The sequence below is a fragment of the Macrotis lagotis genome, chromosome 1, assembly GCF_037893015.1.
Source record: "Macrotis lagotis isolate mMagLag1 chromosome 1, bilby.v1.9.chrom.fasta, whole genome shotgun sequence".
Lineage (NCBI taxonomy): Eukaryota > Metazoa > Chordata > Mammalia > Peramelemorphia > Peramelidae > Macrotis > Macrotis lagotis.
The window spans coordinates 394250951-394265104 of NC_133658.1; the positions used below are offsets into that span (position 1 = coordinate 394250951).

The 14154-nt window shown below is 39.5% G+C and overlaps 1 protein-coding gene across 4 annotated transcripts in view; it reads right to left on the reverse strand.

Annotated features, from left to right (window-relative positions):
- Window positions 1-14154, reverse strand: part of SGCD (sarcoglycan delta) — a 1459164-nt gene that overhangs the window by 1414252 nt on the left and 30758 nt on the right. For 3 of the 4 annotated variants that reach the window (XM_074212534.1, XM_074212532.1, XM_074212533.1), the window contains exon 2: window positions 12489-12617. The exons of the other annotated variant lie outside the window; for it this stretch is intronic. The gene's annotated coding sequence lies outside the window, so the exon portion shown is untranslated. The remainder of the gene's footprint in view (window positions 1-12488; window positions 12618-14154) is intronic. 4 annotated transcript variants of the gene reach the window in all.

Below are 14154 nucleotides of genomic sequence, written 5' to 3' on the forward strand. Positions count from 1 at the left end.
CAGAAGGGTTACTATTACAGGGCAAAAAAACACCATCTATGTCACTATTTTAATTGGCTGCACAAAGAATGAATTTCTACCCATTTGAAACCAAATTCTGCCACATGACACAAAATTAACCAAGACATGTTACATATAATCTATGTCACAATGAGATATTTCTGCTTCTCAACTATACTTTTTAAAAAGTGCTACCCAGTGGAAGTGTCAAATTATTTTAGATGTGAAAACCTAGGTTCCATGTGATGAGCTAATCTTTCATGTTGTAATCAGATAGAAAAATAGGGAATCCCAAATTTGTCCCTTCTCCTAATCATTATTCTATCTAGAAATACATATTCAGCTCTAGCTTGATGACTAAGCTATCAGCTAGATTCATTTTTGGACCTTTAGGGATATGCATTAGCTATTCCGGGCCAGTAAAGTAACACTGTTTCAGTGGAGGAAAAAAAATCCTTATTAAGTTCTCTAAAAATATGCCTTACCTACACCCAGCCAACTGTTAGCTCACCTAACAATGTTCTGGCCCACTTACTATATAGAGAAATGTTTTATTCAACTGCCAAAGTACCAACTCATACCAGCAAATATTGATTGAATAACTATCTTATGAAAGACAATCTACTTTGAATGCATAAATTAATGGCAGTTAGTGAGTACCTGATATGTGTATCCATTTTCCTGTTCAGTACGAAGCAGTACTGTAGAAAGGAAGGAAAGTAGAGAGGAAGGAAGGAAGGAAGGAAGGAAGGAAGGAAGGAAGGAAGGAAGGAAGGACGGACTAACCCAACCATGCTGTATGCAGGCCTATGCCTACACTTCAAATTCGCAATTTTGAACTAGTTATTTCTTCCTAAGTGGGTTCTTATTCTGAAACCATCTAGATATCTCATATGCCAAATGTTCCTCCCACACCCATTTGAGTCAGCAAAAAGTCTTACAGGAAGCAGTGTTAAGCTTAGTTTACTGAATTTTTGACTCTTGCTGATTTATGTCACAACCTCAACAGTATTTTGATGCAACACGAATAAAAATGTTCTCAAACGTTCAACTACAAAAGCATGAATGTCGTCACTCATTGTCAATTAAGAAACCATCAAAAAGGGGAATAAATCACATAGCCTGGTAAGTACTCCAGTAACAAGTAAGAAGGCAGCTTGAAAAGAGACAAAAAATGAAAATTAAAGATCATACTTTCTGGGTCCATGAGTGCACATTATCATAGGAAAAAAAATAATTGTGAAAGCACAAAGGTTTACATATGATTCAGTCACAGTCAGAGATCACCTCAGAGAGGTCAGCATTGACACAAATTTGCAAGAGTTAGATTATAATAGCATTATTATGAAACTAATCCAGCAGCCCACTCAAAAATATTGATTTGGTTACAATTCTGGAGCACAGAGTCTTGATTGTCCACTAAATTACATTTTAACTCCTTGAGGAAAATTTTACATATATAAACTAAGGTCATAGGATCATATATTCATATGTGGAAGGCACCTGAGAGATCATCAAATCCAGCATCCCCAGTTTATAAATAAACTGAGGCTAAGAATCGTTTAGCAACTTTCCAAGGGCTCACAAATAGTAGAGAGAACTTGAATTTGAACCCATGTTCTTTCCCTACAGATCCAGTGTATTTTTAGTCACCTTGGGAGAAAAAACACTTTTCTCAATAATGTCACTGGCAAGGGAATAATCATATACTAAGCACTAAAATGAGCTGAAGAAAAAAATGGCAAATCATTCCAGATCTTTGCCAACAAAATTCTAAATTGTGTCATGAATGTTCAATCACAACTGAAACAAGAAGCATATGATATATGCTAGGTACTGTGATAAGTGCTTTGAAGTATTATCTCATTTGATCCTTAAAACAACCTTAGGAGGTAAATGTTATTATTGTCCTAGTTTTACCATTGGGGAATAGGCAAAGGTTAAATGACTTACACTAGCAACTGTCTGAGGCTGGATTTGAACTTGGGTCTTCTTGATTCCAAGCCAAACACAGTATCCACTGCATCTTGCAGCCTCTGTACTTAAATGCTATTTGAATTCTTCCTTGATAATTGACAGCAGATCCAATTTACAAACCATCAACAACCTTCCTGAGACTCAGGGAATTGTAACAGATTGCCTCTGAGCTCCTTCCAACTTTAAAACTATGATTCTGTTGTATTAGGAGGGGCAGGGGAGGAAATTTATCAGGTTGCACCTCATCACTTTATTTTCATCCAGCCCAGGAAAAGAAATAGAAGATAAAGGACACCAGTGAGGTTACAAGGTATTGAATAAAATGGAAAGAAGTATTTTAGTCTTTGGAGCCCTTTACTAGTTCTTTGCCTAAATCTTGGTGAAATTAGAAGGCAACTAACTATGATATATTCAAAGTTTGAACATGTTCTGAGTAGGTAGCCTTTACAGAGGAACTCTGCCAGTTTAGGAAAAAGGTAGGAGACTATTTTAGAGGGTATGAGTCCTGGCAGTTCTGAAGAGAGTCAACTATTGAAAAAATGCAGGTCTTTAAAAGGAATCCAGACTTGCTGCCTAGGGGGAAAAGGAGTGCAGCACTGAATGAACGCATCTCTCTGTCTTTACCCTATTGGTCAAGGCTTCAGAAGGCAGAACCACTTGTCTTATAGTAGACACAAAACGGTCAGCAGAGATTAGAGTTCCTGGGTCTCATCTTGAGAAGAGAAAGAACATCAGTGCACTACAAACTTAGAAACCTAAATCATCTTCACCATATGTATTCCTACCATGCTAAATCTGTACCCATTCTTCTTCCTGACTCTACATATTTGTAGAAGAATGCACCTGGGGCAACTAGGTGGTGCAGTGCATAGGATACTGACCCTGGAGGGCACTTAACCCCATTGCCCCACAAAAAAAGACTTGCCCCAAGTTTATGGGGCTAGTACTCTGTAACTACTATTCTTATAATTCCATTTCAATAAATGTTAATATTTTGAGATACTTCTATCTACTAACAAAGATAACTGAAGAAATGGAAGGTATAAAACTCTAGTTTAAGGACTGAAGATTCACAAATGACCCAGAATATGAAGGGACCTAACTTGAAAGAGATATTTGAAGTTAGCCAGTTACCCTAATATTATGAAACTCAATTCTATGACTTAATGGCCACATTTCATTTTGTTATAGAAGTAGGGAAGCACCTTGAAGCATCATAATTTTCTTCTTTACAATTTTCTCTATTTTTAAGAATTAAATCCATCTTCGAAGGAAAAAGATGTGTCCCTACTGAAAATATCCAAAAGAGAATAGATCACTTGTTTCTAAGGTAGTTCCAAAGAAGAATACAGGGAATGTAATGAATAGCTTCATTACAATGTGTCTGACTTTCTAAAGAGATTTTTGTGAAGAGCACATTTGGGAGTCCAATTCTGACATCCCATTGGGACATATATCCTCAATATCCTCTGTCTCTGGACCTCCTCCTCCTCCTCCCTCTGACTGGAAAGTAGAGCCTTTCCTCCAAGGAAGGAACCTAGGTCAGCAGCCATTGCTTCAATTCCTACCTAGCTGCACTAATGAATTTCTTTATTATGCCCCAGGAATTTCTTCAACCTGCAAGATCACAAGTTCTAAAACTCATGCCTCCTTCATACCCTCTGTCCCTGGGGCCATCATTCCCTCCAATTGGAGGGTGGAGACCTATCCTCTCAGAAGCTCAGTTTTAGGAGGGTGATCAGGTTATTCAACTCTTAATTTTTCACCTAGTTGCATAGGTCTGGACTTCATACCCTCATATTAGGTACCTTCTTCACCTCTCCTGACTTAATATTTCTGTGTGCCTGTCATGGGCCCTTTGAAGTCAAGAATTATCTTTTCTCTTATTTTATTTTATTTTTTAATTTATTTCATTTATTTCAGTGATAAGTACAGTGCCAGTGCCTAGCACATAGTAGGCAAAGATATATATTGACTGACTGGCATGGTAGTGACCCTAGGATCATGAAGGTTATGCCAATGGAATATTATCTCTGCCAGAGTATTATACAATAGTCAGACTGTGTCTGCCAACAAGTTCAGGGAAAACTGAGTGCTTCCAGACGGAATGAAATTTAAATGCACTGAGTTAAGAAATGACTGTCAAAGATGGGAAGGGGACAAAAGTATCAATCTAGTGAAGTATGCAATGGTGCATTAACAGGTTGACCACTAGAGGCAATGGTAAACCATAAAACAAAGTTATTCTATGTTCACTTCAAAAAGAAGTCTAAACACCTCATATTTCTTATTTTTACATATTTTCTCCGTCTCTGTCTCTCTCTCTCTCTCTCTCTCTCTCTCTCTCTCTGTCTGTCTCTCTCTCTATCACTCTCTCCTGTTCTTTCTCTGTCTCACCCTGTTTTTGTCTGTGTCTCAGTGTCTCTCTGTGTCTCTGTCTCACAAAGTTAAACAAAAGTAAAATTACAACATGAATTCATGGTACTACTTCTATTTCTCACATGAAGAAGCTCTGAATAACTTTAGAATGAACATAATTTTAATTTGAACAAACCACAGCAGAACCCAGTCAAGGCAAATTACAAAAAACACAAAGACTGAGATAAAAAGGCAGTGAAATAACAATTAAATGACTAAATGAATGATGACACTAAAATTCAAGAGAGAGTAGGGAACAAATTCTGACCCTAGAGCTTCCTGCTTATGTGACTTGGTTTCTTCATACATAAAAAATAATTATAATACAGCTTTTAATATTAATTCACAAAGTTTTTATGGGTACATTTGTAGAAATTTTAAAACAACGACAAAAATACAAGCTACTGTACTTTTCTTCACACTTTTCTGTATACCAGAAGTCAATTGCTTAATGTTTTCCCAAATCCTCTATGTCAAGAGGCACTCAAAAGCCACTCTCCACCCCCAGAGTCTTCCTAACCTACTCTCTCCCCTAAAAATGTGTCTATTTGTCCTAGTCTCAGAGGCCCCACTTCTTATCTAGTACTAATCTAATAAATGAATTCAAGTTAAATTGTAAGTGCATGTTAATTCATTAATAGCATTTTCATGCAATATTTTACCTCTTTTGGAGTACATTTAAATTTTAATAGCTATCTTCAATGTTGTTTCAGTCACACAATGCACTCTGACCAACAGTAACTCTCTCCAGACCCTGGTTTCTTCATCTGAAAAATGACAAAGATGGACTAAGGGATTTCTATAGTCTCTTCTAGATCCAAAATTATTTCCTTCTGCAGAAAACTTAATTCTAAAATTTTGAAAAGATGAAAAAAATTGTAAATGTAATGTATTCTTATAGTTCAAATTTCAAGATATATATATATATATATATATATATACATATATATATGTATATATATATATAAGCACAAGCACACAATAACATTGCTAAGAATTAATCTAAAAGGAAATCAAAATTAGGCCCCTATTAAAATAGAACTATTCTTATGATATGTTACTGATATGTTGCCACACTAACCACCAAAGTCTGTAAAAGGACTTAGGTAGTAATCTTTTTTTCCTTTCACTTTGCAGTTTCTATTGTCCCATCCCCTTCTTTTACTATCACTTTTTTTTAGCTAGCAGTGTATCTAACTTAAAATATGGCTACATTTCTCTTACACCTGTAGGCAGTCAAGATGCTGGGTATTATCTAGAAACTTCTGATGGTTCTAAACAGATGCAACAACCTATGTCATTGGCTGAATGGGGATAAAATGATGATGATGATGATGATGATGATGATGATGATGATGATAATGATATTGATGATAATTAAGAGATGTGTAACACTTGTTTTATACAGTACTTCACACATATGAGCAAATTTTCCTTTGACATTAACCCTGTAAGGTAGCTGTTATATTATCTCATATTATGGATAAGAAAGTCAAGTTCAATGACTCAGGGGCAGCTAGGTGGCACAGTGGATAGAGCACCCACCCTGGAGTCAGGAGTACCTGGATTCAAATCCCGTCTCAGACACTGCCAGGGGCCAAGAAGCCCCCATAAAAAGAGCAAATAAATTCCAGACATACCAGGAGCCAAGAAGCCCCATGTCAGATAAGATAAAACAAGCAAACAAAATTCCAGGCATACCAAGGGCCAAGATAAAGGAAAGAGGACTCACCCTCCATTATCAAGAACAAACAGACCACAGACTATCCCTTCTCTCAGGCCAAGGCATACCAACTCCACCCCTAAGCTAATCCCCTTGTTCCTTCTCTACAAAATATAAGCATGTACCTTTTTCAAATAAACTCAGACCTTATCCACCATCCTTGGGTCTCACTCTCCTTATTCTCACCCATTCCTTTTCAGGCTGGGTCCTCCTCAACACCCCACTTTTCTGTCCCGCGGGTCGGGGCAAGTGGCGCCCAACGTGGGGCTCGAGGCACAGACTCTTGCCAGTCAGACCCCGTGAAGAAGAATCATCGCGACCCCCTCTGATCGCTCCGGAGAGCCCCACGAACAGGTAAGTGATGTCTGCCTCATTCTTTTCTCATGGGTTCCAAGCTGTCTAAAGAACAGGTCTTTATACGGGACCTCAAACTGGCACTTAAAGACAGGGGAGTTAAAGTAAAGAAAAAGGATCTTGTTAGATTCTTCCTTTTTATAGATGAAGTATGCCCGTGGTTTCTGGTAACAGGACCTGAGATCCACCCAGGCAAATGGCAGAAAGTAGGAAGAGATCTTAATCAGAAATTGAAAATAGAAGGACCCGATGCCGTCCCTGTTTCAGCCCTTTCTTACTGGGGTCTTATAAGAGACATAGTGGAAAGCGCCACCAGGGACCCCACAAAACAACAGCTTCTTTCAGTTGCGGAGTCCTGCCTTCGCCCTCTTTCGCGTACAGCCTCTATAAAATCTTTGAAAGAAGAGGAAGCGAAACCCCCTAAAACTCCAGCTAGATCTCCCTCAGCAGCTATTGAAATCCCCCCAAGCAAATCCCTCTATCCTTCTCTCCCTTCTGAGATAACACCAGCAGAGGAGCCCATAACCTGCCCAGTGTTTACAAGAAATAAGAATCTCTGGTCCAGTCCAGAGATGGACCCAGATTCAGAGCCTCTAGACCCAGGCAATGAGGCAGAACTTGAGGAAGAAGCTGCTAGATATAATAACCCAGACTGGCCCCTAGCCTCTGCTCCCCCTCCATACCTAACTGCCCCGCCTTCCTGCCCCTGGGGCCTAACATGACCACACTCAATAAGGCAGGAGCTGCCATGAATTATAAAAAACAGATGGCATTCCCTGTCATGACAAGATCCTGCCAAGATGATAGTGACCCCGATGCAGGAGAGGCTGAGCCCCCCGAGTCTTCCCATAGCGAAGGAGAAGAGGAAGAGGAGAATAGGAACAGGGAAGATGAAAGGGAAGTGGCAGATAGTCTAGGGGAACAAAAATCACTAAATTATAGAAAAATCCACTTCAAAAGTTTGAAAGACTTACATACAGCTGTTAAGACCTATGGGCCTAATGCCCCCTTTACTCTCTCCGCACTAGAAGCCATCTCCCGTGGGGGATATCTTCTCCCCTCCGAGTGGCTCAGGGTCGTCCAGGCAGTACTTACACGAGGACAGTTCCTCACCTGGAAGGCTGATTTTTTTGATCGTTGTCAAACCATTGCTTCAACTACCTATAAAACTTCTAAGGGAGCTTATGAAAAACCCTCAAGGACAGGGCATTGTAGAAAGAGCCCACCAAACACTCAAAAATATGATTACTAAATTACAGAAAGGGTCAGAGACACTCTACCCCAAGATTAACAGTTCTAAAACTATTCTTAACCATGCCCTCTTTGTCCTCAATTTCCTCTCCCTTGATGCTAATGCCAAATCTGCAGCAGATCGCCTTTGGCATCCCACTACTGAACACAATTATGCACAGGCTATGTGGAGAGATCCCATCTCCAACAAATGGCAAGGGCCTGACCCAGTCCTTATCTGGGGTAAAGGACATGCCTGTATTTATGATTCATCAGCTCAAAATGCTAGATGGCTACCCGAGCGTCTAGTAAAATTACATAATCCGCCCAGGGAACCCCCTGAGGAATCTCCCTCTGTGCTCTCTTGTAGATAAAAGATCCAGCATGAAGGCACTCATCCTGTGCCTGCTCCTTCCACTGTCCTGCTCATACCAACTACTTAACTACACTTGGTCAGTCGAAGATGCTCAAGGACTCCACATCTGGAGTACCTCGAAAGTTGACTCCATGACACCCTGGCTTCCCCTGTACCCAGATCTTTGTCGATTATCTGAATGGAACAGTGGATGGGACGCAGTATGGGGGTCCGATGATCGCATGACAGGCTGTGGCTCTCAAGATAGAAAAGAGAGGCTTGGAACCCTCTCCTTTTATGTTTGCCCGGGATACCATCGCTCATCAGCCCCACAATGTGGTAGAATGGGGGACTTCTATTGTAAAAATGGGATTGTGAGACTACAGGAACTGGGTACTGGATCACCTCATTAATGCCTCTGTACAAGCCTTGACCCAGATACAGAATTCTTCATTGGAAGAATGCTGGATCTGCTATTCCTCTTCCCCTCCCTTCTATGAAGGTATTGCTCAATTCGGGAACATCACACACTCCAACAGAACAGATGATCTCAGATGGAGCACTGGGGAATCCCAAGGCCTCACTCTTGCAAAAATCTCCGGTCAGGGAAATTGTCTCCTTGGCCCGCAAATGCTCCCCCCCTCTTCAGCTAGACACAGTATGTAACCAAAGTACCCTTATTAATACTTCCTATAGATATGCTGTAGCCCCTCCTAATACCTATCTTGCCTGCTCGTCAGGACTAACCACCTTTGTGGACACCAAACAATTCCTTGAGAAAAAGGACTATTGTGTCCTTGTCTCCCTTTTTCCTCACCTAACTGTCCACTACCCGGAGGAATTCCTCCAATTTTGGGAACATGGAAGGGGTACCCTTATCAGAGACAAAAGAGAACCCCTGACAGCAGTTACACTCGCGGTCCTGATTGGACTTGGGTTTGTTGGCTCTGGTACAGGTATTGCCTCCTTAGTCTCCTCCAATGCACAGTACACCCAGCTTAGCTCCGCTATTGATAAGGATCTCTCAGAACTTCAAGCAGGGTTAGAACACCTAAAAGATTCTGTTGCCTCTCTAGCTGAAGTAGCATTACAAAATAGACGCGGTCTTGATTTGTTATTTTTACAACAGGGGGGACTCTGTGCGGCACTAAAGGAAGAATGCTGTTTTTTTTAAGGATAAACTTGGCCTGGTAGAAGACAGTCTGCAAAGGGTTAAGGATAGCCTGGAAAAAAGAAAAAGGGAGAGAGAGAAAGGTGAGGCATGGTATAAAAATTGGTTTTCCACATCCCCCGGCTCTCTACTCTGCTCCCAAGCCTTCTAGGCCCGTTAATTGGCTTCCTAATTCTAATTTCTTTTGGACCATGGGCCTTCAGGAGACTGACCAACTTTATCAAATCCCAAATTGACTCAGCCCTTGGAAAACCAGTTTCAGTCTTATATCACCAATTGAAAAGCCAAGGGTCCTGTGAGGACCCCCAAATGGAACCCTTGAGGTTCGCTGCTCTTACACCTCGCCCACCTTGGTATGCGCGCATCTGCTCAAGGAAAGGCACCCCCTAAGGGCTGCAGTGATACCCAGTGATGGGATTTAGTGCGACTCCATGACTTGGGAACATCAGATCCTACAGGAGATAACAAGGACCTATCTAAGGTCCCCTCCTGGTCATGGATACCAAGCATGAAAAACAAGTTGCACAGCCTAAGACAGGGATCCTGCCCATAAATTTAATATAAAAAAGGGGGACATGCCAGGGGCCAAGAAGCCCCCATAAAAAGAGCAAATAAATTCCAGACATACCAGGAGCCAAGAAGCCCCATGTCAGATAAGATAAAACAAGCAAACAAAATTCCAGGCATACCAAGGGCCAAGATAAAGGAAAGAGGACTCACCCTCCATTATCAAGAACAAACAGACCACAGACTATCCCTTCTCTCAGGCCAAGGCATACCAACTCCACCCCTAAGCTAATCCCCTTGTTCCTTCTCTACAAAATATAAGCATGTACCTTTTTCAAATAAACTCAGACCTTATCCACCATCCTTGGGTCTCACTCTCCTTATTCTCACCCATTCCTTTTCAGGCTGGGTCCTCCTCGACACCCCACTTTTCTGTCCCGCGGGTCGGGGCAAGACACTTCATAATTACCTAGCTGTGTGGCCTTGGGCAAGTCACTTAACCCCATTGCCTTGCAAAAACTTAAAAAAAACAAAAACAAAAACAAGTTAAATGACTCACTTTGGGTCACAAAGAAGGTATCGATATAAAATTCAAACTCAGGTCTTCTAGGTTCCAAGTCCAATACTATATAAGCTATGTCACTTTGCTGCCTCAAATGAAAGACAGACATTCTTCCCAGTTGGAGCCCTATTTTCAGAGGAGTTCTTGGCTAACAGTTATTGGTACCACATTAAATTGTAATCATCAGAAGGATTTTCTAGAAATTGACCTACATTTTAATTATTTTGTGGTCTTACTCTAATATACCAAAAATCCTTTGCTGGCATGATGAGGATCTTAGATTCTTGAAATCCATGTCAGAGAAACATAATTTCTGACAGGTCCTAAAAAGGTGCAGAGGTTTTGAGTATAGACTGGGAATTGACTGCATGAAGTCATCTGTCTATATCCAGAGAGGCTCAATGACTGAAGTTTGCAACCGAGGGATAAACTTGGATAGCAACTACCCATACCATTGAAATCTCAGATCAATTGGAAATGAAGAAGATATAGCTAATAATTTCATTTCACATTCTTCAGGAAATATTTACATAGATAAGGTTAGAAGGTTCAAATCTCATTTTTTTCAAAGAAAATATAACTCCAGAGAGATATTAAACTGTTATTTCATAGGAATATTTCCCATGCAATGTTGAATCAAACCAAGGAAAGCAGCTGTAGTAAGAGTTTTTATGTAAACAGTATTGATGTCATTGTATCCTGTCAACAGTTTTCCAAAAAGTGTTTTTTTCCTCCTTCTGTGCTTGTCAGTCATCTTTTAAAACTACACTCTCCTCACTGTACATCTTTTAAAAAATGCAACTCCCTAGACCCCTTGTCTTAATAGAAACTATCTTTAAAATTGCCATTCCTGAAAAACAGTATTAAAGTCCATGTAAACCCACACAGAACTCTCCCTGGACCTTATCTTCAACCGAGTGTATTGTCAGAAAGCAGAAAATGTAGTTTGTCTCGCATTATCTGTAATAAGATAGACAGTCCTTCATTTTAACAAGGTGCCACTGCCAATATGAGCCCTGCTGGGTGAGAAGCCGATGCAATGATTTCTTTATTTATACAAGTGGAATGAAACCCAGAGAGACTGGAGGCAATTGATGATGCTGTCCACCAGCTGGTACATGCTGGGTATTCATGCAGCACCTTGGTGAAAATTATAACCGTAGATTAGGTCCCGTGTGCAATGCTCTAAGACATATACCAACCTTTTTGCCCAGAACTAACAACAATTAGTTAGAGAAACTTTGTGCTGAGAGTCACATATTTACAGAGTAAGGACCACCTAGGTGAACTTTATTTTTTACTTTTCCATTGAGAAGCAGGAAATTCAGTAGTATAATATAATTTAGGGCCAGAAATAGCAAAGTAATGAATTATGAGAGGCCAGTTCTTTTTTTTTTCTCTTGTTTATTTATTTGTGCTTTTTTTAGTCATTAAAGATTTGGCTAGGGAACTGAGATGTTATATAACTTTACCTATGTCATAGAACTCCTTTGTATTAGAAGCAAAATTTGAACATGGGTCTCCCTGACTCCATACTTAGCCATTTATCTAATAGTACACAAACTGGGGGTAGCTAGATGAGGAAGTAGACAGAGCACTCGCTTTAGAGTAAGACACTTACAAGTTTATTGGCCTCAGACACTTACTAGCTTTATGATCATGGGCAGGGTACTTCAACCCTGTTTGCCTCAGCTTCCTGAACTGGAGAAGGAAATGGTAAATCACTCCACTATCTGTGCCAAGAAAATTCAAAACAGTCCCACAAGGAGTCTTACAGAACTGAAGAACAAAAAAAAATTTTAAAAAAACAGTCTGGGGATTTGGGGAGGGTGGTATGAAGAGAGAACATTTACAGTTAATTTTCATTCGAATTATGAGTTAATTTTACCAAAGCATTTTTTGTTTGTTTTATTTTGCTTTGTCTTTTAGAAGACAGGAATCTTTTTCTTACGAATAGAAAAATGGGGCAGTTGATATGAAGGCTTGTTTTTGATAACCCTTCAGACTATTAGTATACAAGTCTTTTCAGATCAAGAGACTTTCTGGCCTAGTGGGAAGAGTCTGGAGAGATATGAGTTTTAAACTTACCTCTGATGTCAACTTCCTCAATCTGTAAAATGACAATAATAATAATAATAATAGTAATAATAATAATAATAATAATAGTAATAATAATAATTGCAGTACTTACCTCACAGGGACATTGTGAGGATCAAATGAGATCATAAATGCAGAGTACTTTGCAAGCCTTAAAGTGTTATATACATGTCATCTGTGATTAAATCCAAAGACTGCTCCTCCTGTGTGTTTGTCATAGAACCTAGAAATCAGAGAATCATTGTCTAGAGGATCTTAAAGCCTGAAAGACTGCAACTGCTAATACAGTGGTGGCTATTTTGATAACCCACAACAAATGGGGTAGCTCAGCTTTTACCCTAGCTCTCCCATCTCATCCCCTACAAACTGTCAAAACAGGAGGGCAGAAAGAGAATGTTGTGCCCAATGATAGTGCCAAAAGATCTTCTTAGCCCTGACTTGTCAACTTCACTCTTCCCAGAACATATTTAGTGTCCTGCTCAATTGTCCTGTACCCTGAGTAGATTCCCAGCACTTATGCTACCCCCTTAAAATGCTCCTCTAGAGTAATAAAGGGTAATGAAGTACTAAAACTCTGGGTAATTGAATATTATGGTTTGTTTCAATATGGCATGCAGGATTATTTCAATAAAGTGATCTTAGACTAGAGAATAGAATGATTCTGAAGATAACTCTCTTTCTTTCTTAAATGTAGTGCTGGGTATAAAAGTGACAGAATCAAAGAAAACAGAAAATAAGAGGCAACTGGTACCATATCTAATCCAACCCCTTACCTTATAGCGAGGATATCTGAGGCCTAGAAAGATGAAAGGACTTAAAGGCAATATGACAATGCAGAGTGCATCATTGGATGCACATCAATTCCCACCTGCAATATTTACTACTCATGAACCCAAAGAGGAATTACTTAACATGTCTTGAATCTCTGTTACTCCATTTGGAGAATGGAGATATCAATATCTATGATAATACATCTCATAGGTTTGTCTTAAGACTTAAATGAGACAATATGTGTAAAGAACTTTGCCAACCTTAAGAAATAGATTTATATTAATTATTGGTGGACAACGCCATGGAGTTAGTGGTAGAGGCGCCATACCACATCTATTTTAGTTTAGATTCTCAGATAAAGGAAAAGAAAGTCAAGAAAGAAGAGGAAGAGCTGGAATCCTGTGAAGTGCAGCCCCTTGAAAAAATGATGTAATGGTGAGAAATTTCTCATTAGAGACCACTGGCAGGGATACTTGTATGGTGGACTCTTCAGGTTTATGCTTCCCCAGGTCTTGCCAAAAATGCTCAATGACAGTCACAAAGAAAGGGAATACAACCTATTAGATTTCATCTTGTCTCTCATAGTGAAGTTATTCATCACTAGGACTTCATGTTTATAAATTTCACCTCTTTAAAAATTTCTAAGATTAGTGGGTACCTACTGATTTGAAAATCATTAAGCATATTAATACAATCATATACTCTTATGTCATGATAAAATACAAATATAAATCATAGAGATAATCATGGGGAGATTTATAATGACTAATTCAGAAGACAGTGTGGAAAACCAGGGGAACAATTTGTCCAGTCACCACAGTAAGATAATGGAAAAATTAAAAGACTTCAAAAGTATTTATCAAGTGACCATGATCAATAGTTACTTAAGACGGATGGAGGTCAGAACTATCTTCTACCTCACAGCAGAGAGGTTACAATTGTTTTATGTGCAAAGTGTGGTATATATTTTCAGATATAAATTCTATTTT